We start from the raw sequence: 26,300 nt of genomic DNA on the forward strand, positions 1-26,300 counted from the left end.
AATAATAGAATTTGTATAAAATAATGGACTATTGAAATTAGTAGGAAATGAATTAACAAAGTCAACATTTAATGTTTTTTTTTTAAAAATGAGACTGTTTAAGAAGCCTAAATTAAATAAACTTGATTTTCTTTAGAAGAAGAAGAAGAAGAAGAAGAAGAAGAAGAAGAAGAAGAAGAAGAAGAAGAAGAAGAAGAAGAAGAAGAAAAGGAAGAGGAGGAGGAGAAATGGAGGCACAGACATCTGAAATCCCAAAGGGTAATGTCATCTTTAAAGATATGTAGGTAGCAGATGTCATGATAGCTGGGGAGAAAAGAGCCACTCTTTCCTGGGAAGAATGGGAGGGAGGGAAGTAGGGAAGGACGGAGGGAAGGAGGGAAGGACGGAGGGAGGAAGGGAAGGACGGAGGGACGGAGGGAGGGAGGGAGGGAGGGGAGATGTCTGGCACTATTTTGCATTACTCTTTGTTCATTGTACCAGGAATGGGTGAGTTCAGCACATGTTTCTTAGATACAGACAGTCTCAGATACTGTCTGAGATACTCTAGACAAGAATCTGATCTAGGAGCAAAGCCGACTCCACAGCATCCTTTGATTTCAGAGTAAAGCTTTTCTCCCTGCTCCTCCCTCCTCCCAAATGATATCTGAGTGAGGTTGTGCTCACTGGACCTATTTAATGTCTGTTTTAGATAATCTAACACAGACAGTGTCATTTAAAGGGTCTGATAGATACACTATTCTGATATACATTGAACCGGGATTTTTTTTAAATTATGTGCCACTGGTCCTCCAGAGCCACGTTGAATCATTCTAATTCTTCTACTGTACGTCTCCATTAGACAGCACAAGGTGTTGCTTTTCAAGTCTTGTCTTGTCTATGAAAAACATTTTTAAATATTACAAGCATCGTCTGCCTTTCAGATATCTTACAGATTCCATCACACTCATCTGAACATTTTAAGATTTTGCTGTCTTAAAATAAATATCTGTGAATTAAATGCCACAGTTCAAGTGTGATTTGACAAACTCAAAGCTTCATAAAGTTGTCTGCTATCCATGGCAACTTTTAGTAGCTAAAGTCCTTTCCAGGAAGTTCTTGAAAGTATGTTTTAATACTCTGCAATAAACAGTTTCTCAGAAAAAAATAACATACAAGGTTTTCTTAGGAATAAAACACTATCACTTGGAGAAGTGAAAATACACAGTAATATGAGGGCTAATACTAAATTACCTCCAGCTACTTGTAGTTTAGTTTTATGTGTTTCTAATAGGCTATCTAGACAATATTAGTTCTATATCAAAATGAAACATTAATTATTATAGTTTTGAGAGAAGGGCAGGATGGCAGAGCTGGAATGTGTAGTTAACTGTTGACGGAGGTGGAGCAGAGGCTGAGAAGGCTGGGTGGGTTGTCTAGGTTGCTCAGGTTGATGGAGGTGGAGCAGAGGCTGAGAAGGCTGGGTGGGTTGTCTAGGTTGCTCAGGTTGATGGAGGTGGAGCAGAGGCTGAGAAGACTGGGTGGGTTGTCTAGGTTGCTCAGGTTGATGGAGGTGGAGCAGAGGCTGAGAAGGCTGGGTGGGTTGTCTAGGTTGCTCAGGTTGATGGAGGTGGAGCAGAGGCTGAGAAGGCTGGGTGGGTTGTCTAGGTTGCTCAGGTTGATGGAGGTGGAGCAGAGGCTGAGAAGGCTGGGTGGGTTGTCTAGGTTGCTCAGGTTGATGGAGGTGGAGCAGAGGCTGAGAAGGCTGGGTGGGTTGTCTAGGTTGCTCAGGTTGATGGAGGTGGAGCAGAGGCTGAGAAGGCTGGGTGGGTTGTCTAGGTTGCTCAGGTTGATGGAGGTGGAGCAGAGGCTGAGAAGGCTGGGTGGGTTGTCTAGGTTGCTCAGGTTGATGGAGGTGGAGCAGAGGCTGAGAAGACTGGGTGGGTTGTCTAGGTTGCTCAGGTTGATGGAGGTGGAGCAGAGGCTGAGAAGGCTGGGTGGGTTGTCTAGGTTGCTCAGGTTGATGGAGGTGGAGCAGAGGCTGAGAAGGCTGGGTGGGTTGTCTAGGTTGCTCAGGTTGATGGAGGTGGAGCAGAGGCTGAGAAGGCTGGGTGGGTTGTCTAGGTTGCTCAGGTTGATGGAGGTGGAGCAGAGGCTGAGAAGGCTGGGTGGGTTGTCTAGGTTGCTCAGGTTGATGGAGGTGGAGCAGAGGCTGAGAAGGCTGGGTGGGTTGTCTAGGTTGCTCAGGTTGATGGAGGTGGAGCAGAGGCTGAGAAGACTGGGTGGGTTGTCTAGGTTGCTCAGGTTGATGGAGGTGGAGCAGAGGCTGAGAAGGCTGGGTGGGTTGTCTAGGTTGCTCAGGTTGATGGAGGTGGAGCAGAGGCTGAGAAGGCTGGGTGGGTTGTCTAGGTTGCTCAGGTTGATGGAGGTGGAGCAGAGGCTGAGAAGGCTGGGTGGGTTGTCTAGGTTGCTCAGGTTGATGGAGGTGGAGCAGAGGCTGAGAAGGCTGGGTGGGTTGTCTAGGTTGCTCAGGTTGATGGAGGTGGAGCAGAGGCTGAGAAGGCTGGGTGGGCTGTCTAGGTTGCTCAGGTTGATGGAGGTGGAGCAGAGGCTGAGAAGGCTGGGTGGGCTGTCTAGGTTGCTCAGGTTGATGGAGGTGGAGCAGAGGCTGAGAAGGCTGGGTGGGTTGTCTAGGTTGCTCAGGTTGATGGAGGTGGAGCAGAGGCTGAGAAGGCTGGGTGGGTTGTCTAGGTTGCTCAGGTTGATGGAGGTGGAGCAGAGGCTGAGAAGGCTGGGTGGGTTGTCTAGGTTGCTCAGGTTGATGGAGGTGGAGCAGAGGCTGAGAAGGCTGGGTGGGTTGTCTAGGTTGCTCAGGTTGATGGAGGTGGAGCAGAGGCTGAGAAGGCTGGGTGGGCTGTCTAGGTTGCTCAGGTTGATGGAGGTGGAGCAGAGGCTGAGAAGGCTGGGTGGGCTGTCTAGGTTGCTCAGGTTGATGGAGGTGGAGCAGAGGCTGAGAAGGCTGGGTGGGCTGTCTAGGTTGCAGAGAGATAATGAGAGTAAGGGCAGTAACTGCAAGATGAATGGGTCTGGGAAGTGATGGTTTGTAGTTGCTTCTCTGCACTGAGAGGTCATCCACCAGAGACGCTTTCACACAGCAAAGCATGCTTGTCTAGGGTTACTACAAGAGCAGAGAGTACAGAGTATGTCATTTCTACTCCTCCAGTGATGGGTTATTGTCCATGACCAGTGAGAATAACAATGTAGCAAGAATATTAAAACCCCTTGTGATGAGCCATAGCTCTGCTGGCCAGCAACTGAAGTTTTCTAGCATCCTCATATATCCAACAAGGGGGGAAATGAGTTCTGATGCCCATGGCCCTTAAACAGGAGCGTTAATGATTTATTGTGACGTTTAATATTCTTCTTCCTTTGTATGAGAATTGGAGAAGAAAAATTGAGAAGTTTGCTTTGTTTGTTTTTAAACAGTTCTAGATGACTTTAGCAGCAGAATCTTACGTACACATCCCCTTATACAGAACTCCATTTTCAGCCCTGCCAGTTTCTGACAGATCTGGCCTGTACCAGCAATCTGTCTGCATGTGCTAAGTGATCATGGGCCATGTGTTGTAGAGGAAAGCATTAGCTTTGGCATCTGGTGAAAGTTAGTTCTGCCAGGACAAAAGTCTGCCCAGTTGTACCACTATGAAACTGTTTATCCTTTTCTTTCCATGTCTCTGGGGCAGCTATCACAAGGGAGAAGAGCTCTAAGCCAAAAGATGGTAAGGACATGCTGAGGTCGTCTTCTGGTTCCTTTGCATGTTTGTTTTAGAGAAAATCTCAGAGGCAGCAGGTTTCTCTGGCCTTCATAAAATCACAATGCTTAATCTCATTAGGGTTACCAACCCATTATGCATTATAAAGCCTCCAGTCAAGGCAGTGGGAACCAGGGTTTCTATTAAATACCAAGAGAAATGGTGGAAGTCAGCGATTGATACTAACACAATGATGGGAAAAAGTGTCCAGAGGTGCTGCTCACGTATCTTATTTTACAGCATCTTAAAAATTCAATAGAAAGGACTCCACTAACAATACCACTCCACACGGCTCGTTATTGTTCCCAGGCATTCCTAAAGTTCTAAATGCAAACTTCACGACGACAACAACAAAAAAAGCAGTCTATAAATACAGTCCTACAGTGCACACAGACATGTTTTTCCTTTAAAAAGCAAAAGCACACAGTGTTAGTTACGAGTCATATCATATCATTTAAGAAATTTCTTTGTTAAATGCACATATTCACATTAAGAATATTAAGTCGAAATAAATGAACTACTATTTGGCATTAGAAAATATTTGCAGTTAAATAAGGAAAGGATGTGAACATTACAAAAATCATATAAGATTCTAAATTTTTCTGTTATATAGTTGCTGTGGTTTTTTTTTTTTTATTTTATCACTGGCAATTTTGGAATAGGCACACTTAAAAATCATGTTAAATGGTAGGAAGTCACTATCACATCCTCTCCCCACTGCTGGCCAGGCCAAGTGTGCAAACAGATAAAATTGAAACACACAAAACATGGGCCAGCCATTGAAGAAAGGTTTCAATGTAGTTTAGAAAAAAAATTTTTTTCCCTTCCTGTTTTACTCACATGGGAACAAGAACCAATCTATATTATGAAAAAAAGAAACTTCTATGTTGCTTCCCTTAGATTATAACACTGTATCATTCTACGATGGAAAGAAATTGCAAATTAATAATGTTTTCCTTAATACTTTAATGCTAAAATATCTAATCATTACATTTTAGTTTAACAGTATGAATTTTAAATGATTTGAATGTTATTGATGGAATTGGATAAGAAAGGATGTTGTTAACAGGGCTGCAGAGATGACTTGGCAGTTAAGAGAGCTGGCTGCTCCTCCACAGGTCCACAGCTTGCGTCCCAGCTGACAGCTGCCCAAAGCTTCGACTTCAGGGGCCTTCTTCAGGGCTTCCTCAGCATCCACACGTACATTTCCCACACACGCAGACAGACACACATACACATCAATAAATAAATTTAAAAGGCTATTATTAGTGTTATTCAGAAGCCATTGCTGAAAAGCCTGAATGTTTTAAGAAAAAGTATCCTCACGTGAAATTCATTTTTAAGATGTTATACTGAATTCCTCAATACTCATTGGGATATAAAGAAACTGAAGCTCAAACTGAAATGTCGACGTTGGCAAGTTAAAAGACAGTGTATACATTCTATTTTCATAAAGGCTGTAAGATGTTTTATATTATTATATGTTGTTAATTTTGTTATTAGGAAAGCTGGTCTGACATTTTTAATATACGCTGAGGCAGTTGCTGTAGCTGAACCATAGAAGATACACTTCTAAAGGGTTTTTTTCCTAAAACTCGGCAAAGACACCAGCCTACATTTGATTTCAATGCTTATGATGCTTATTGAAGCAACGCTGAGCTAATCACTCTGCAGTCTCCCCAATCTGCTCGCAGTGGAAAACAATATTCACTAGAGAAGGAAAGAACAATCAGAAGAGACAGGTTTAACTGGTCAAGTAGAGCAAAGTGATCAAATGTTTGGAATAGAAACAAATTATTAAAAAAAAAATGTCTTAACTAAGACAGTTTTGTTCCAGGGAGCCACGGCTTTGTCTTTCATAACCCGAGTTTAGTTTTAAAAATTCACCGTTTTTATTATCAGAAAGCCAACAGCTAAACTCTTTATCTTAGGGGTTTTCCCACTAGACACGGTAGAACTCCATCACAGCACCTTGCAGTTTGGGAATGAGCAGTTGAATCTCACTACTTAAACTTGCCAGATTTTAGTTTTGAAGAGTGGGTTGAGTCTACAGGGTACAAAACCATCTGGATGTAAACTCAAGTCCAGCAGAAATTCAAGGCCCGCTAGTTCCTAGAGGCTTCGACTGATTGGAGTTGTACAGATGTCAAAACTCCAGTGCGGCAGAAAGCACTCCACCCACGGGGAGCAAAAGCAAGACAGGGCGGGAAAGGCAGCCTTAGAGAGACAAGACCACAAGCAGCAGCTGTTGTGCACTTCCTCCCAGGTGATGCTTTCTTCCCTGGTCCCAAAAGAACATGTCTGCAAAGGAGTTTCTGTGGAAGCAATCATACTGGAAATAGTCAATAGATGATTAAATTATTTATTTTGCTTTGGATAGCTAGTGACTTTTGGCGGAGGGGGTAAGGGTGGGCATAGGGGTGGGGCTGGGCATGGGTTCTAGACAGGCTGTCTCTGTGTAGCCTTGGCTGTCCTGCTGGACTCACTTTGTAGATCAGCCTGGCCTCAAATTCACAGAGGTCGGCCTGCCTCTGCCTCCCGAGTGCTGGGATTACAGATGTGCGCCACCATGCCCAGCAGGTTAGGGACTTTTTTAAACACCCCTTACTCCTCTGAATAAATAAAGACTATCTTTCCATAAATGCAATAAGGATTAGTTTTATAAACAGTGATTAGATATTCTGGAAGTGATACTATAATAACACTTCTCTGTTTGAAAAGTAGAGTTGACCAACATTTTGGAAAGCTGACACACAGCTGTAATGATTCTTAGACACCATCTGAAGATGTTTGATTTGGTTCTTTCTATAACTCCCACAAGAAAAAAATTATTCTTTACCTTTTCTATTTTCCAGTGGCTTGTTTTAATAAATCCCAAATAGAGGCCGTGGATGCTGGTGCTAAGGGGTACAATGTTTTCCTTGCATGGTGTAAGGTTCTCGTCCCTTACCTAATTTTCACCGAAACACACACACACACACACACACACACACACACACACACACACACACACGCACACACGCACACCTACAAACAACAAAACTCCAATCAACTATCATCCTTCGTTGAACAGTTCTACCTTTAACGAACAACTAACTCTTCAAGGTTGAGGCATTTACGGAGAGCTCTATCTATGCAGATAGGTGGGGCATAATGCACTTTACTTTCCTAAGGACAATGGTTTAAAATCAGTGTTTCCAACAGCGGGGACAAAGGCGTCCTCAACTGGGAGCGCTACATAATTCATGGATGTGCTTGGAAATAGCATTTCCACGCTGAAGTCAGAGGCAGCTGCTGAGGAAAATGGCTTTTCAAAAGGAGCCAGCGCAACAACAATCCTATTGTTGCAAGTCAGTTCTGACCATTGTGCACAATGACAATGCGACATTTGTACATGTATATTAGCTTGGGAAAGAAAACTGAGAAGATATTGCTTATACCTCCATTAATCTAAAGACGCTTTCTAGTTTTGCTGACAGTGTGTGTTGCTTGGTAGTAAGAAACAGTGCCTCAGTGGTAGACTCGAATGGAATGCCCCATGTGCTTTTACGGTTTTTGTTAATTATCGTATTTTAGTTGCATAAATGCATGGGCTTCAAAATACCTGAAAGAAACGACATTTTTTTTTGAGATGGTCCTTTTGTGATTTTAAAAATACATCAGAAATCTTTTGCAGACGTTCCCTAATCTACAAAGAAGGTATAACAGAAAACAGGTTAGTATCCTCCCAATTTAATTCACAAATGTCATTTATCTAAATGTAGGGTCTGGAAAACAGTTCTTAGGGAATAAATATGATCTCTTTGGTGTCCCGGCAGCTTTTCATCATCTGCACATTGAACAATACTGTAGAAGTGGCTTACTATCATTCGAAATGTCTATGTGTACACATTTAATCTGACTTCACCACTGACACCTTTTCAAAACAAAAATGACCCGCAGCCCTGGCCTTAGTGAAATGCGTGGAGATAGTACTTAGAGTAACACTGGATTTAGGAATTTAAAACCACCCAGATTCCCTTCCTGTTTCCAAAAAATGAATAATAGACTAAATGTTTTCTTAAAGGACTTAACATTATCTTAGATTAAGTAATATATTCTTAAAAGTAACTTTGTATTATACTTTTAAGGCTATGTAAATTATTTTTGACCCATACTGAATTAATCCTTGGGTTAATTAGAAAAATTACTGTTTGTTTTGAAACTTTAAGAAAAAAAAATAACTTGTTTCACAAGGCTCAATGCAGAATTTCCAAATTTGTAAATTAATGAATCTATTCAAACCTTAATGCAGAAATAGCAAATGCTAGAGTTTTTTTTAAGATATTGAGAAACCTAAAATATTCATATTATTGAATGATAATGTGGACTAGTCAGACATTACTTCTAGTCAGACTTAAGACAAGCCTCTTTCATGTAGTCAAGTTATTTTAAAATGTACATACAATGATGGCAGAAAAATCACAAATAAATCATGTTTGTCTCTTAGTAATGAAAGTTATTTAAATGAAAACTCTTATCATGAAGTTTTATGAATATAAAACTATGTGCCTTACAATTTTGTACAATAGCATTTTCTGTGACAAGTAACTGAATTTTATTATTAACCATTCACTGACTTGACTGTCCAGCAGGTAGAAGGTTCTGAGCCATACTCTGAAAGCACAGAGTAGAACAGAAAGCCTTCTTTCCCACTAAATACACCATCTTTCTCTTAGGTCAGGATTTTAATGGTTTAAATAATTTGCTGTCAACAGATGAGTCACAGACGGAACAATTTTGACCAGTGAATTTTATTAGTGAATTTTATTCCATTTTCTCCCAAACAAGAAGACTTAAGCCCACCACAGTGTGTGTATATGCATATGACTGTGTGGGTATGTGCCTGTGAGTGCAGATGACCAAGAGGTCAGAAGAGGGAGCCACATGCCCTGATGTGGAGTTACAGACCGAGCTGTGAGAGTGCATGCTGGGAACTGAACTCGGGTTCAGAGCTTCGTCAATTTAAACTTTCGTTTTCTTTGAAAATTTCATACATGGATAGTGGATAGAGCTCTTAATTCACACAGAGAGTTAAAATTCTCAATCCCACTTCTTTCTATCTATGTTGGATCTATGTTGAATATATAAACCGCAAATTAGTAGTATTCAAGAGAGAGGCTTTTAAATATACCTCTAAAATTATAGTTTTCTCCCTTTTTTTCCTTGTAATTATCAAAGGTATTGTTTTCTAGGTTCCTTATTTGTTTGTTTTAAATTTGGTATTACTACAATACCCCCCCAAAATCTCTGTATGACTGATTCGAATCAGGTTTTCCATAAAGTTATAATTTAAACTATGTCAAAATGTGAGTTACAGGTCATGAGTAAAAGCCACCATGTGCTGGACTCAGTGCACGGTGAGCTTCAGGGATGTGGCCTGGTCTTGACTTTGCTGAGCATATTAAGGTTCTATTCTGATAGTAGTTGAGCTTATTACAGCCAGCAAACTGGAGTCCCTTCCTGCCCTCTTCCTATCTGCTGAAAACAGGCTTCTGATGACCTTTGCAGACACTGTCTTCAGTTACCGAGAAGGGGTGACATGAAAGAAAAGTTCTTTCAAGTTTCTTTCCATCAGGTTGTTGTCACCGCCTGGAAGCAGTGATGTCATATCCTCTCACGAAGTCTCATTCAATGCTCAGAGACAGGGTGGGTTGTGATGATCAGGAGACACCCGGCACTGGGCACAGGAACAGACACTCTGCTGACCCAGGTGGGTGTGAAGACCATTGAACACCCCACTCTGATGGGCCAGGGTCAGAAAATGGCCTTGAGTTATTTGTATGCCAGTTTTAACTTATCTTTCGCGTAACTCTAGAAAAATAAATATAGGACATTATATCCTAATGGTTTTAGAAGTCAGAAATCAGCAAAGGAACAGACCCTATCTTGGGCAGGTAGTACTTTCTTTTGCCAAAAGCATGGAAAACAAAGAATGTTGACTTCATTCAGCACTTTGGAAACACTGCTTGGTAACTGGCACCACCTTAAGTCTGAGCTCAGCTCTCTGCTGTGAGCAGTGCTCTGATATTGGGTGTAGGTTGTCATTGACAGGAGAGCAAGGAGATAGTGAGTTAAAAGCCATCACTGCATGCAGTTGAAAGGGGCTTCTTGTTGGTCAGGAGAAGGTTCTGGGACATTTTGAGGAAGGCTGGGCATGTTGGAGTGTCTGCTTAGTGTGGACTCAGTGAGAGTGAAGCTGGTTTTGGTTGGTTGTCTGTTGTCAGTTCCATTACCATCCCTTCACTCTAGTCACTTTGCCATAAGCCTCACACGGGGGAAGATGCCCTCTGCATTTCCATTTCCACCTACCAACATCTGCCCCACGGTAGGACCTATGGAGTCATCCAAGTGGTCTGATAACACTTAACGTTAGAGATACTTTCCACTCTAGGTCTTACAGATTTTAAATTGCAGTCCTTTCTTTATCGAGAAGCATTGCTAAGAAATAATTGCAGCCACCTTTAGAGAGCTATCTAATTAGATTCACACAGCTAAGGGGAGATGTGAAGCAGGCGTCAGGAACCCTTTCAGATGCACGCTCTTCACTGATCTCATCAACAGCACATGTGCCGATGCATTGGCCCGCAAATGTGTCCGCTTATTGGCCCATCAATTTCACTCATACCAAAGAAAGTAGTTTAGCTTTATTATTTACATGATTCTTAAAGTATGTGGGCCATTGACCACACAAATAAACATGTGCCTTTGGATCCACATAAAGCTTAGTGTTTATGAACAGGGATCTTTGTGTTTTTAACAATATCTGGCACATTGAAGGAAAGCTCTTTGCTAAAACGTGGAGCCAGGGTATTTGTGTGCTTTGTGATCTGTGCTGGGCAGGAACCCCAACTTCTACTCCTCAGGCAGACAAGAGCACACACACACACACACACACACACACACACACACACACACACACACACACACATCTGTTACTAGAGTTTGATATTTTCTTTGTACGATTAGGTCAGTTGGTAAAGCTCCACTTTACAGATCTTAGAAGCCCAGATTTCCTGCTACAAAGCAATGTGGTTCTGATTACAGCATTACTGAAATCCAGGCACAATACCTGCGCTCTACAAGCACATCCACTTCTCCTTTACCACTTTCAGAAGCAGTGTTACCTGCCTCTCCTTCACCTGCGGTGGCTGGGGAGGTCGGAAGCCCCGTGCGTTGTGGTGAAGGAAAGAGTCATTACCTCAAGTGCAGTGCTCATAAGCTGGGAAAAAAATCAGAGTGTATACACTGAAAAAGTGCTTTTCTAACATTGGTGGGGCTGTGACTTTTCTGCTTCGGGATTTACATCTCTCACCATCAAGTTTAGCTTAAGAGACAATACGATGAGTGCGTCAGAAGAGAACTCAACACAGCTCAAAAAACATCTCCATCCTGCCTAGTATCACAGGATAAATATCCCTAGACCGTTTTCCTCGGGGTACTTGTGACACAGCTTCCTGCCTCCTCCTTCCCTTCTAGCATTCTTGCCCACTTCCTTATCCACAGACAAGACCTAGCCCTTAAAAGAGGCTCATCCTAGCTCTGACTCCACTCCCTTGTCGAGTGTTCTAATGCCTTTCATTACACCCTTATCATCTCCTTCTTGTGACATCAAAAGCCTGGCATGGTCTGGGCTGTGCCATTTTTGACTCATGCCCTTCGTGTTCCATACAGCATTCTATGCAGAACAACATCTTCCGGAGCCAGTCTGGAACATTCGGAGCTGGCTTTTTATCTCTTCTTGAAATATTTGTTTCATGCCTCATCGCGTTGGCTACTTGTCACTTTGCCTTTGAGTCCTGGCTGGTCCAGTGTGTCATCTCCTCAGAAAACCCTTTCTGGACCACTGTACTTAAAGAATCCTTTAGAACTCTCTACTACTGTGCTTCATTTTTCTTCTTCACAGTGTTTATAATTCCTGGCATTACCTGTTTCCTTCATCAGGTTATTTTTATGTTTTGTCTTATCTTTCTTTTTTGTGTGTGGGTGGGGGGTTGCTTTTGGAGACAGGGTTTTTCTGTGTATCCCTGGCTGTCCTGGACTCATTTTGTAAACCAGGCTGGTCTCGAACTCACAGAGATCTGCCTGCTTCCATCTCTCAGCATATTGGCATTACAGGCATACACCACCACACCTGGCTTATTTTTTTGTATTTCTATACAAGATTACGTCTTTCCATGAAAATAATTTTGTTAGTCACGTATTACATGGCCTAGCCACCCAGCAGGCAGATTAGAAACCAAACCCTTGAGTTTATCTAAGTTTATCTAGTGACCAGAAAAGGTCTGTGGATGTTTCCAGAGTCTCTATTGATCACAGATAACTCAGGGTTTAGTCCTTTGCATTCACTTATTTTTATAACTGCCTTCATTACTGCCAGAGTCCTGGCTTTATTTCATTTACCTTGTAGCCTAGAAAGAGAACTTAGACATGTTGGGTGTATAATCAGTGTTGCAAAAATAGTCATTTAATATTTTATTTCAATACATTGCAAGTCACATACTTACATAATAGGTAACTCTGCTCAAAGAAAGAGGCCAAGTTTCTTAACATAAAAAGAGAAGAGTTAGTAATGAAAGTACCCTTTTTTTTTAATGTCAGCAGTCTATGTTTCCACGGAGCTTGAACATGAGAAAGTTCAAACAAAAAGAGTGACACAACCCTGGATATTTTTCCAGAAGCCTCTGCCATAGCCACTCTCATGGACATATTCATAGACTTTCTTTGCAGGGCAGGGTCACCCTTAGGTTACCAGTGCTCAAGAAGGAAGTGCTTCATTTTCCCCTCATCCCACGGGCACCCTCCCTCCTCCTCAGCGTCTTTACCTCCCTGTTTAATGACTGTTTGCATATCCTTGCCCCTTTTAGTCTCCCTCAGGCTTCCTCTAGCCCTCCTTCTCCCTCTCTCCCTCTGTGTATTTTCCTCCATCCCTGCTTCCTTATCATCCTCTGTGTCTTTCTTTCTTTGTTTCTTCTAATTAATTATTTGTTGATAATTTTATAATTGTGTGTATACCAATTCTTGTCACAGTCATCCCCCACCCTTCTCTTCCCATCCTAGTTTCATGACTTTTTGTTTTGCTTTGCGATGTACTGCCTTTAACAAGGGCAGCCAGTGAAGGCACTGGTAGAGTGTAACTCACAGTCAGTACATCCTAGAAGAAAATGACATCCTGTGCTCCAGCGATCCTCCACTTCCAATCACATCCGTGTGTGTGTGTGTGTGTGTGTGTGTGTGTGTGCACTCACGCGCTCGAAGGTACATGAAGGGCCAACAGGACAAACTCTCATGTCTTACCTCAGGAGCTGTTAGCCATATTTTTAGGAAAGGAGGTCTATTATCTGCCTGGAGCTTGACAAGTAGGGCGTGGCTGGCTGGTCCTTAAGGTCCAGGGATCCTGCAGTCTCTGCTCCCTGCTAGTGGGTTAACTGGGTATACTTAAACTGTGTTTGGCTTTTCTTCTGGGATAGGGTGTGGAGATCAAATTCAGGTACTCATGATTGCAAATTAAGATCTTTACCTAATGAGCCCTTCCTTTTGGAGTGTCTGTGGTTTCAAAGTTATTTCTAGTTTGTCATCATATTGTATAAAAGAACAAAAATATATGAGGAACAATGCCAGTGAAATTCAGGAAACAGAAAAAAAAATGGAAAGAGAACATGTCAAGAACCAGGAGATCCTCAGAAATTCCAAGAAGCCTCCTATCAAAGAAAACAAAGGCCATTGCAAGAAATGACTCCATTTATTAGCCGTAAGGAAAATGGAAGATGATGAATGTGTTTTCCTGATTCGACAGCATGGCTGCTCTCTGTTCTGTCTCCAAGGCCTTCTACAAGCTCCACAGTGAGAACACTTGAATGCCATGGCTACCAAGCAAAATGTAATTGGCAGCTCAAGACCGCATTTTCAGCTATAATGGATAAAACAGTGGCTTTTGTTTCCTTGTCTGGTCTCATGTCTCCACGACACTGTTTCTGTTTCTTGAGAAAGATACAATTCATTGTTAAAAGCAGAAACTGAGAAAGTCAGTGAGAACACCGGCTCTAATCCATACACCATAAACCAGAGAGCACAGAAACGTGGACAAGGACTTCAGCTTATTTGCTTCACCTGTGGGAAGGGGAGGGGAAGGCTCGGAGCTTTGGTCTACTCTGCCTTGAATACACACACCATCACAGTCTGACTCTCATTCCCATAAGCAGGAAGAAAATCCTACTTATTTTCCTGTTCAGGAGGGTTCCCTAATGGAAGGAAACGGACCCCCATTTATGATTACCTGGAGGGAAGGGTCTCTTCCAAGGAAACGTGACCTTGTTGTAGGAGATCCAAAGCTCACTCCTGGATACTTCCCAGATTCATGTAATGAGCCACGGCAGGCAACGGGTTGTGCTTACTATGATTAGTTTTACATCATAAATTACAGATAATAATATGTATTTTGCACTGTTGGTTTAAATCTGATATATTAGTGGTTTGGTAGAAAATATGTGATAATTCACAATGTAAAAAATATAGAGCTACTTCAAACTTGGTCAGAAAATAATGATTGCTCATGCAATGTTGAGAAGCATAATATTTCCAAAATATGAAATAATTATCCTCTCTCTAAAGTTTGATTCCTCATTAAGGAATCTATGCTCAGCCTGACAGAACTCGAGTTAAGTAAAGACCTTTCTGAAATGTACTTCATTATATTAGTTACTGGTTAAATTTAGGACTGAAAATCCATGAGCATACAGTCGCTTAAGACATAGAGAAAAAATGAAATTGGTTAAATGCAAGGTCACTGGATTATTGATAAATATAATGAGAAGGAAGAGCTTGCTTCTTTTAAAAAGCAAGAGGCTTTACATTTAGAGTGTGAAAACCTGTTTGTACTGTTTTAAAAAATAATCCTCATGTGTAAGTCGACTGTAGGTATCATTCATAGCTACTCTAGAAAAAATTCAATGCATATTATTCTTAATATTAATAGATTCTAAATTACACGTGCTGTATCTTCTTAATATGTTTTTCCATCACTTGGTAAATGGAGACCAAATATTAACCTTTTCCTGGATTTATCAAACTAACTTTTAAGATTCTCTGAGAATTTTTCTAGAACATAAAAATAGATATTTGTGCTTCTTTTTAATTTAAAAGTAACATTATTGTTTAAAACCAAAGCAAGCAAGGAAATAAAAGTCTCAATTTTTATGAGATGGTGCAAAAAAAAAAAAAAAGGAAATCATTTTTTAGACGCATAACCAGGGGTAATTTCTACTTTGAAAATAACATACAGATATTTTCCTATGCAGCTAAACACAATGGCTTCCTATGTTGAATCACTGAGGATGTTTTCAAACTTACTACGAATTAAAATTCACCCCATGTTTTCAGTGCCAGCACATGCGTGTTTTATAATAGTTGCAATGTCTTTGACCAAGTTCAGCTGCATCCCTTCACCTTTATTTTTACAAACTCTGTTTTTCTTTAAGACATAGTTTTCATTTTTCCAATTCTCTTTTACTATTGAATTCTCTACATTTAGCTTGTCTGATTATTTCTATAGCATTAACTCACAAGGACAAAACGACCAGCTTAAAGGAAATTCACACTTTGAAGCTTGTTACTCTGTGTTATTTTTCTAACTGTCCTTTGGAAAGCTGCGTTCACATCTGCTCCACATGTTGGGTGCCATTCTCCTGGTAATACAAGCATCATTCTTGCTTTCAGTCTGTGCTCATCTGCTCGCAAACACTTGTCATCTTAATCTACATTTTGCTGTTTAACGTTCAAGCATGAATAATTTTCGCATGCATATTGACTGTGACTCTACTGTAGGTGAGTTTGGAGCAATTTTTTAAAAACCTGGTTGTTAATATTTCCCTGAATTGACTTACAGTGACATTCATATACTAGTGCTGTTGCATTACCAGTCGTTTGTGAATTCACGTTTTAAATTAATTCACTTTAAAAATTCACAGTGTCTAAGATATTAAGTCAACCATGGCAAAGTTAGTGTGAGCAAACAGGGCAGAGAATATGAAGGATTCCGGGAGAGGCTTGAGAAATACCCACAGTATAGCACTTTATACAATAGCTAAACTACAAGAAGAAAGACTAGAATTAGAATTTTAAATGATCCTGGGTTGCTAACATTCTTAAAAACTGGCCATGCTCTAAAAGATGCCTAGGTATCCCTGTGGGACTGTATAGTGTGCCACATACCTTTCTGTCTTGCATATTCCATAGGGATGGGCCAGTAACTTCTCAAGACACCCCTGCGCTCTAGGTGAGAATATTTTTTTCCTTTTCAAGAACTTGGCTTTCCTGGGAGTTCTAATTCGAGGTTCTTTCCTGGTTAGTTACTGAGGGTGTCACATTACCCTTCTTGACTAAACAGCTTTAACGGCAAAGAATAGAGTTCTGGACTGCCTCTCTAAGTCTATGAACAAGATCAGTCACTCTGGCTTTCAAATTTTCCTAATAGCAAAAAGCCCACATCAGTGTGACTGTGAGTCACCAACTGAGCTTTAATTTCTTACTGCTCTCTTGTGGCCATTCAAATGAACTGTCCAAAGACTTTAAAAGTCCTATTATATTAATAGAAAAAGTATTTTCCCGGCAGTCATCTTTTCGAAACTGAAAAATTATATATATTTTTTGAACATCAAAGCCATAGAATCACTTCTTTTCTTCTTAGGCATTGTGATAATGTTGCAAAATTCAAAAGTAAAGGCTGAACTCTCTCTCTCTCTCTCTCTCTCTCTCTCTCTCTCTCTCTCTCTCTCTCCTCTTCTCTTTCTCTTTTGTAAGTCAACCACATAGTTATTTCTTTATGAAGTCATCAAAAGAGTGAAGATTGAAATATTTCTGGCTATTCTGAAGATAAAATAATGCAGTTCCCAGCTTGTTGCCTTGCTGTGGTTTTGGGAGTATCTGTAGTCTGTGTTTAGTCATCATAATTTGAAACAGCCACTTCTTTAGGAAAGAAAGCATTCAAATACAGACTCTGTATTAGAAGGCAAATGTAGCACAGCTAACAAGAGTCATCCTGTCTGTCCCATTAGTGTCCTACCATGTTGTTTGTGAGCATCGAGGACCCAGCGCTGCAGTGTAAGAAATCCTAAGAGGAGAGAAAGTGCTGGGTTCTGTCTTCCTGCAGCAGGCTCAGTCAAACGATGTGTTCTCTAACAAATACCCAATATACTTCACTTCCATTTCTGGGGCCATGCCTACTCAAGCATACTAGGCCTTAATCACAGTTAGTAGCAACTCCGCTGTAATTAGCTTGTCCACATCCCATAAATAACTCTTCCCCAGGACGAGGCTCCTGTCATTGCAGGCACTAGTCTAGAGACACAGAGCTGGGCTCAGAGGATTTAGGAGTTAAGTTCATTCATCCAATTTCTATAAAAAAATGTCTATGTGAAACCCTGGCCACTCAGTTGCAGCATTGTCTCCTGAAGGTCCTGTCTCACAACAAGACAAACATAGCCCAAGAATGCCATGAAGAAATATAAAGGTTTAGTCCTGTCAAGCGTCATAAACACGAGGGATGTGAAATCATGTCTGGTCATGAAGTTCAGATGAGGCTTTTCTGAGATTGTGATGTTACAATCAAGAAGGCATGAAGATCAGGAACTGATGAAGCAATGAGGACGGCCAGCATGTACACAGGCCCTGCACTGGGAGATCAGTCTGTTTTCGTATTATAAAACAATGGGCAACGTGTTCAGTAAGAAAACAACAGAGAGCACGAAGCAACTTATAACTGAGACATATGTGTTTTATGATCTTATTTAAGGAGTTAGTTCATCTTTACTATAAATCAATAAAGAGGGCATCTGGATTATCAAAGCATAAGGCCTCCTAGTGTTTGAAAAGATTGTTCTCCCAGACGCATAGACAATGGGGAATTAAAGAGGTCAGAGTGCTGAGAAGCAAGTCTGTTGAAATCTACCACAATAGTCCACGGGCTGGGTAACGGACATTCACAAGCTCTGAAGAACATAGCTATAAGGGGAGCTGGGATGTTGACGTCTCAGGACTTGAACATCAGAGTTAACGTCACAGAAGGTTGTCTCTGCTTTTCTAGTTTTAATAGCTTGTACTTCTCTGCCAGGATGCAGAGGTGACCAGGCGGGAGAGGAAACTTGAATGTAAGAGGTATGCGAGCCATCAAAGTGGACATATAAAATAGGAAGTTGTACATGGCAACCAAGATTTCAAAGGAAGGACCTATGATGGAGAGGTGTGAATAGAGCTGATATTTAAGTTCAGCAGGAACCATAGACATCAATGAAAAGATGTGATTAAAGGAGAGAAAAAGTAGTATGCTAAACAATTAGGGTGCTAGCTAGTAACCTCTAACAACTGAAGATGTAATACGTTAATATTTCTTCAGGCCTTGCTTATATTACCCATTAAACATTCCCTCTTATTCCATCCTGCGGATATTACTGTTATCCATTTTTCTTCTCTTTATTGATATTTGCATGTGTGTGGAGGATGAACATACACGTGTGTGTGAGCACATGGAATCTGGAGACCGTTTCAGCAGTCTTCCAAAATCAAGAGTGATTTCTCTCATGTGTCCAGGCAAGGTTCCTCGATTAAACCCATAACTTGATGGCACAGATAGTCTAGCTCTACATATTGCTTAAGGCATTTCCCATGCCTGTCTTCTGAGTGTGGGCAGTACAGAGAAGCTAATACACCCACTGGCACTGATGCAGGTTCTTGGGATGTCATCAGGCTGCTTACAGGACAAGAGCTTTAATTGCTGAGCCATCTCCTGCCCCCTACTACTGTCATGCTTATCTTATGGATGAAGCAAGATGTTACACCTTGCTTGAGGTCACACCTGTAGTGAATCAAGACCGTGAGCATTCCAGTGCTGTTATAGATGGCTGAGATAAGTAACTTAACAAGAGAAACTGTTTGTTTTGGCTCAAATGGAGGAAGGGTTTAGCCCACAATCAAGGAGCCCTGTTGCTCCTGGGCCTGCTGCTAAGCAGATGTGCTTGATGGGGCAAAGCTGCTTACAGGAACAGACTAGGATCATGCAATCCATTTCAATGCTATGCCCCAAGACTTAAACCAACTCACTAGACCCGGGCTCCTAACTCTGCCACTCTGGAATCACGGCTCTGACACATGAGTCATAGAGGAGACTCAGGCTCCAAACCAGAGCATCGCATAATCCAATTCCACTTCCGTGCTTTGTTTACCTTTATATTGTTCTAATTCCTGAGAATTCAAAGACAAAGAGAACTCTTTTTTTTAAAAAGATTCATTCAAATAGTATTTTCAAGTGTTCCGGCAGGCATGGGGCAGAGCTTAGTCACAGAGAGCTTTCCTAAGACACTTAGTTTATTATTTTTTTCTAGTTGTTTGAGAGTTTTATACAATGTACTAAATGCATTGTATTCAACCCACTATCACTTCCTCCCAGATCTATCCCCTTGTCTACCCACCCTACTTTGTGTTCTTTTTTTTTTTCTCTTAACACTACTTTGTTCTGCCCAGATGCTCTTGGATGTGTGGTCTTACACTGGACTGTGGTTGACATACGAGGGACCACACTCATAGAGTTCTCTCTATCTGCCAGCAGCTAACAATTGTCAATAGCTCTGTGGTTGGGGATAGGATTCTGTGCTCCTTCTGACTCCATGCTGAGTTTTATTTTTCTGTCTTGGCCTTGCATAGATTATGTGTGCTATAGCAGCCACTGTGAATTTATACATGAAACTGCCCTGTTGTGTAAAGAAAATTATGTTTTCTCTATAGCCTCAGGCCCTTGACACACTCCTTGTATGCCCTCTTCTGCAATTGTCCCTGAACCTTAGTGAGAGGGAAACATATGTTTGACTTTAGTAGCTTGAAGGTCAGTCATGAATTGGGTTGAATGGCCAGGGTCATAGCCACCAAGCAGTGCAAAGAGGAGCCAAACAGTGGGCATTGTCTTAGAATACAGTGAAGCATGTTCTGAAAGCCATGCCTCTGAGAAATGTTGCCTGAAACAGACACCCATAGATGCCAACCAGGAAGACCCCTGTGAGGTAAGGGGCACTGAAGAAAACTCTCAAGTTTGCGTGATTACTTCAGAAATATGAGCAAAGGGCTCCAAAATGCACCAGTTTACAAATTCTGCTTTAGAATGAAATAATAGTGTAAAATACTAATTTTTGAAGTAAAAATGATTCTTATTATCAATCTTATTTCCAAACAAAACCTGCCTTCTTTCTTGCCTTCCTTTCCTTCTTTCTCTTTTCTTTGAGACCGACTATTATGTATCTCAAGCTGGCCTTGAACTTGTTAGGTGGAAAAGGATGATCTTGAACTTCTAATCCTCCTGCTCCTATATTCCAACCTCGTTTTGTGCAATACTAAGATAAAACTCATGATTTGTCAACTCTACAATGTCTACACACTAATTACATTCTCAACCCCATCATAGTAGGGAAGAGAAATATGGTGAGGCTGGGAGAAAGTCCAGATGTAAAAAAGAGGGAAAACTATTAGTAAGATTAAAAATACCTGATTAGCCACACATTTTTATACACATGCTAGACATTGATCTACCAGTATGTTATTCAAAGAGCAGATGAATATGTAAGATGAAGAGAGATGCTGCTCATTGTTGCACTGGCTGTAACCAGTCAGGAAAGTCATAGTCATGAGCTTGAGAGTGGTCTGAGTTGTAAGCTAGACCCTGTTTTCAAAAACAAAAGGAGAGCAAAAGGAAGAAAAGACTGAATATTGATTCATTGATACTGTAGACCAGAAGATATGTATGCATACATACAATATAGTGGCTCCTTGGTAGATGAACTGGTATCTACTTAGAAAGAGCCAGAAGTAGTAGGGTGTGGTCACTATGGTCAGCCAAGGGCCTTCCTGGCCTTTGCCTGAACAGAACATTTGCCAATGCAAAAGGGATTGATAGCTCAAGCCTTTACGTAAATATTTGCTGACTGATTAATTGAACCAGACATACCATCAACACTAAAACAAAACATTTCCCCCAGTCATCTTCTGAGACATTAGAAGAAGAAGCCCTCCAGCACTACAGCAGCCAGACATTTCCTGCACTGCAGTGCCCCCAGTCTGTGTCAATTAAAGGTGGATGGATTTAAACCTTCAGGGTGGTAAATGAAATGATAGGCAGGACAGGGTAGGATTCACTGGGGAGTAACTAATCTGCAGTATTAAATATAGTTTAACACATATTTTGAGAGAGAACTGGAGAAAGATATGAGATATTTATCTGATGCTGACGTAGACTAGACATTCTTCCTTCAGAGCAAGACAGAACTTTTCAAATTTTCACAAACAGTGGGATTTGTGGGTCTTTCAGACATTACATTATATTGTTTAAATGTTTTCTTTGGGTGTACGAAACTTACTAAGATAGCTTATATATCAATGGGCCTTGTAATCAAAGCCCATAAAAGTACTAAGAATAAGGATGCAGTGAGTTATCCAAAAGATGTTTGTGTTTGAGTCTGCAACTTGACCCTGTTCATACGAAACCAGCAGAATTATTGGATTTTCTCCATTAGATCCCTAGAAGAGTCTGTCATCAATTCGTATACTTCTACATCCACGAGCATCAACAGATATCTCCTGCTGTCTTCGGGCTGTCTACAGCTAGAAAACCAGAGGAATGCCTGCAAGGTTCGAGGTCAGTGTGAGCCTTCTGGGCAGTTGCTGATGTAGACAGCCTAAAGGAGGGCTGTATCTTACTGTTTTGGTCGTGTCCATCTGTTGTCATTATCAACTTTAGGTTAGACCAACTAATCTTTTATTTTAAAACGTTGTGGTGGTTTGACTAGGTATGGCCCCCATAGACTCATATGTTTTGAATGCTTGGGCCACAGGGAATAACAATAATAGTAGGTGTGGCCTTATTGGAGGAAGTGTGACACTGTGGACCATGGCTTTGAGATCTTATACATGCACAAGCTCCGCCCAGTGGAACTTACAATCCCTGTCTGCTGCCTAGGGATCAAGATGTAGAACTCTCAGCTCCTTTTCCAGCACCATGTCTGCCCACAATGATGATAATGCACTAGACCTCTAAAACTGTAAGCCAGACCTAATTAAATATTTTTCCTTTATAAGAGTTGCCATGTTCATGATGTCCCTTCACAACACTGAAACCCTAACTAAGGCAGAAGCTGGTACCAGGAGAGGTGTGATAGGCCTGGCCATTTATTTCCTTGGAGGAATACAGATTTTGGGATTTTGAGTTAGGAAGGCAGTAGAATGCTTTAAGTGGAGCTTAAAGAGCTGTAACAGTAGAAGCGTGGAGGAGAGTGGTGCTTGGGGTGATTTGAATTGTGGAGGCCTGGATCAAGAGGTTTCAGAGGAGCATTTTAGTGTGTTTCTTATGCAGTGTTCTTGTGATAATTTGGTGGAAAATGTGGATGCTGTTTTCCATTGTCCAAAGGGTCCGCCTGAGGCTAAGGTGTAGAGATTTAGATCAATTGCATTGGCAAAAGACATCTCAAAACAGCCTATTGTAGACTCTGCCCTGTGGTTCACTCTTATGAAGAGCAATTTTATGAAATAGAGCCAGCTGAAAAAGAAAAAAATACCAAGTGTGTGGTTCACAAATTAAAGGGGCACCAAGAAGTGCATAGGAGCAAAATCATGTGTTCAAGGAGATAAACAGATTACAGATATGAAGCAGAATTAAGGGAGTGGAACCTCAGCACAAAATCCCACCCCGCTAAGTTTCCATGTTGTGAAAGGGAATTAAAGAAATGCTTAGGTACAAGTGTGGTGGCACACGCCTTTAATCCCAGAACTCAAGAGACAGAGGCAGGTAGATCTCTGAGTTTAAGGTCAGTCTACAGAACAAATTTCAGAATAGCCAGCTTAGGCAGTGAATGAAATCATCAAAAATAGAAAGGTAATGAATGTGTAATAGAACACGGGGCCATGTTCTAGCCCCAGCCAGAAGCACCTTTAGCCATGTGATGTTGCAAGTATCTGATCTGCTTTTTAAATCTTGATCTACAGGAGATTATAGTGAAAAGTTTTATGAATATCAAAAGAGACTTTGAATTTTGGATGTTGAGACTGTGATAGACTATGGAGACTTTTCAAGTTGGAGTAAGGTGTTTTGCATTATTCTACGGCTACAAGTCTATGGGGACCAGGGGGTGGAATGAGGTAGTTTGAATAGGTGTGACCGCCATAGACTCATGTGTTTGAATGGTTGGCCATAGGGAGTGGTACAATTAGTATGTGTGGCCTAATGAAGTAGATGTGGCTTTGTTGGAGGAAGTACGGCCCTGTGGAGATAAGCTTTGAGGTCTTATACATGCTCACACTACACCCAGTGGGGCTCACAGGCTCATTCTGTTGCCTGCATATCAAGATGTAGAACTCGTGGCTCCTTCAGCACCATGTCTGCCTGCACACTGCCATGCTTCCCACCATGATGATAATGCACTAAACCTCTGAAACTCTAAGCCAGACCCAATTAAATGTTGTCCTTTATAAAAGTTGCTGTGGTCCTGGTGTCTCTTCACAGCAATGGAAACCCTAATAAGACAAAAAAAATTTAACCTTTTAGTACATTTCTTGATATAGGTTCTTGCTAAGTTTCTCAGACTGGTCTTCAACACATGAATTTAAATAATGTTCTTTCTGCAGCCTTCCATAAAGCTGTTGTTATAGGTATAGACCCCATATCTGCTTTATCATGTCATTCTCACTCACAAAAATGTGTAAGAGTGGAAAATGCTAATAAAACAGCATGAATGGTGCTATAATGCAGAAGGTGTTGGATCTACACTAGTGGCAATAAGGAACAAGAAGAGGTATTGATCCATGCATGGTAAGAATGGATCAGTATTGTGGGAGCACTACTTCTTAAGATGTATACCCCTGAGACAGGCTTGACATAGAATAAAGAATAGGACCAGTTGATAGATTCATGTGTTTGTGTTCACCATTTTCTCATAACTTTTACCACAAAGTCTCCATGAGGGAGATTGCAGGACTCAGGCCAGAGCACTTATGGTCACATCATGCAAGAGGTCTATGACAACCAAGAGTGCTCAGAAGGCAAGCAGACGCTGACATTTCCATATCCCTGTCAGTTTTGACATATGATATTTAGTCCGTTACTCTAAATGTATTCTTAGATTATCTTTCTAAATGAAAAATGCTCTAGTTAATACAATTGGTGTGCTTGTCCTAATTTTAACTCTGTAAAAAAAATCTCTTCAAATTGTAACTCTTGCTTCTTTTGTTCTCAGTCCTAAACACTCAGAGACATACTATTAATTAATTTGCTGAGGATCTGCTAGATTTTATTGTCCATTCTCATTTTTCAGATACATCATTGAAGAAAATAGTTTTTATCCTCATATTGAGTACATTCTTGAGAGTGAACAAATATTAAATTCAATTATAACAAAAGTTTGGAGGGAAAGCAAAAGTTGCTAACAAAGTAATTGTAAAATGTATCTAATTCCAGATCTAAGTGGAGAGCAGGAGACAAAGTCTCTGAAGGGTTGTCTAGGAATTATATAATACTTGCTTAGGGAGAGGATTACAGTCAAATAGCAACAACATGCTTAGGACTTTGCATAGGCAAGCATGGTACATGTGAAAAGTGAGACTAAGTGATCTCTGTCTGGATCAACAGTCCTGAAGGAGGAGTGGCAAGATTAAGGCGAGCCATAGGATATGACATTCTTGAGCTCTCTAACTCATGAGGTGGTGTGATGTTCTACATCGTGCTTTCCAACGACCTACTGACTTCACAGTAGGAGTACAGCTGACTTCCTCTCTATACACACTAGTGTATGTTTCCTCCTGTACTGAAACATTACATCCTACAGGGACATTACTTAAGCAAGAAGTTAATCAACTCAACACCTGTAGGAAATCCATGAAACTGACCAAATTCATGATACTCTTGCATTCCAGAGTAATGAATAAAAACTGAGAGTACCTCTCAGACAAAGCTAAGTGGCAAAGAAAAATATGAGGCCAGACCAGCTGCCTGGAAGGAGCAAAAGCCAAATGGACTGCCTGGAAGAGGCTCTGACAATGGAGTCACTTGTAAGAGACACTCTATAACCTGTTGAGCTGCCTGCATGCTGTGTAGTGTCCTCCAGGTTCCCAGCTTTTGTCATCTGTCACCCATGCTGGGGTGAGCTTTGGTGATATAACTGTCTCTGTTTCTGTTCCTGGTAATAACCCTCACCTATATTCCTATGTTTTCACATAACAATGGTCAATAATAAGAGTTCTGAGAGTTTCAATGCGGGAGTAAAGTGGCTTGATTAAACTTTTAGATATTCTTCTCATCTCTTTTACTTGTGATACCGAGTAACTGTTGATAATTGCATTGCCCTATCTGTGCTCTCCTTCTCAAAACTGAGGACTGAGATCCATAAAATATGGAATATTTGTACGTTTACTTGGGATTATTGTAGTTCAAAGCCATAATGAAAGCTGTCAAATGTCAGAGTCCTGAGGGAGAAAACCATTGTAACACCTCCTATATGCATGAGAGAAGGTGGATGAAGGAACAGGGTCAAGGATAAGATGTCATGGCTTACAGTATTGTTATAAGAAGATAGAGAGCAAGAACAGTTTGGGGAGAAATAGGGTATGTGGATCATAGTATATAAAGTAACAGCAAATGTGTAAGAAGGTGCAGATAAAAGAAAAAAAAGCATAGTGACAGTGGGAATTTAAGTTAACAGAGACACTATAGAAATCGGTATGGAGGGTCTTCACAAAGCTAGCCTGTCATAGGATCCAGGTGCGTGCATCACAGATACTTACACATTGATGCATGTTGCAGCACTGTTCTTAGACACTTAGCTCACGGTGTCAACTTAGATGTCCATCAACGGAAGGATGGAGAAACAAAGTGTAATAAACGCACACCATGAAACACCATGTAGCCACAAAGAAGAACTAAACGGTTCCATTTGCAGGAAAATAAATGAAGCCAGGGATCATACTAAAGAAGACAAGACAGATTCAGAACGACAAATATTGCATTTTTCTCCGAGTTGTTAATCAGGAATTATGTAAATACATGACATAATGTGTTCATATATGACATGAAAATAGAAACAAACTGTGTAGGGAGGCAAGGGTTACTAAAGGTATGGGTAAGGAAGAGAAAAGGGAGGGAGAGGGATCATTGGGAAGAACATGGATACAATACACTTGGATGACAATGTTCTGTGAAACCAAGTACAGTGTGTAATGAATGAACAGCTACAGAGAAGATAAACTGTTCAGAGCACCCAAGTTAAGATGTAAGAGGAGGATCCATGTGGAAATATCTGATAAGCAGTTGGATGTGTGAGTCTGAAGCTAAAAGTGCGCATGGTCAGAATCTCTCTTTGGCTTGAGGTTTACGGCAGAGACTGCTGGTTGCCCACTTAACTCTATCATTTCCTTCTTCTGATGACATGGCAAAATATCATGTATCTCTCAGGC

General features: G+C 41.0%; 1 long non-coding RNA gene across 1 annotated transcript; it reads left to right on the forward strand.

Moving 5' to 3' along the window:
• The first annotated feature begins 104 nt into the window (after nucleotides 1–104).
• On the forward strand, nucleotides 105–25,101 carry LOC311589879. Its single transcript, XR_014776669.1, has 3 exons — nucleotides 105–258; nucleotides 21,377–21,498; nucleotides 24,765–25,101. It is a non-coding gene; the product is annotated as an uncharacterized lncRNA (long non-coding RNA).
• Nucleotides 25,102–26,300: the final 1,199 nt, after the last annotated feature.

Source organism: Acomys minous, assembly GCF_964271855.1.
Source record: "Acomys minous genome assembly, chromosome: 19".
Lineage (NCBI taxonomy): Eukaryota > Metazoa > Chordata > Mammalia > Rodentia > Muridae > Acomys > Acomys minous.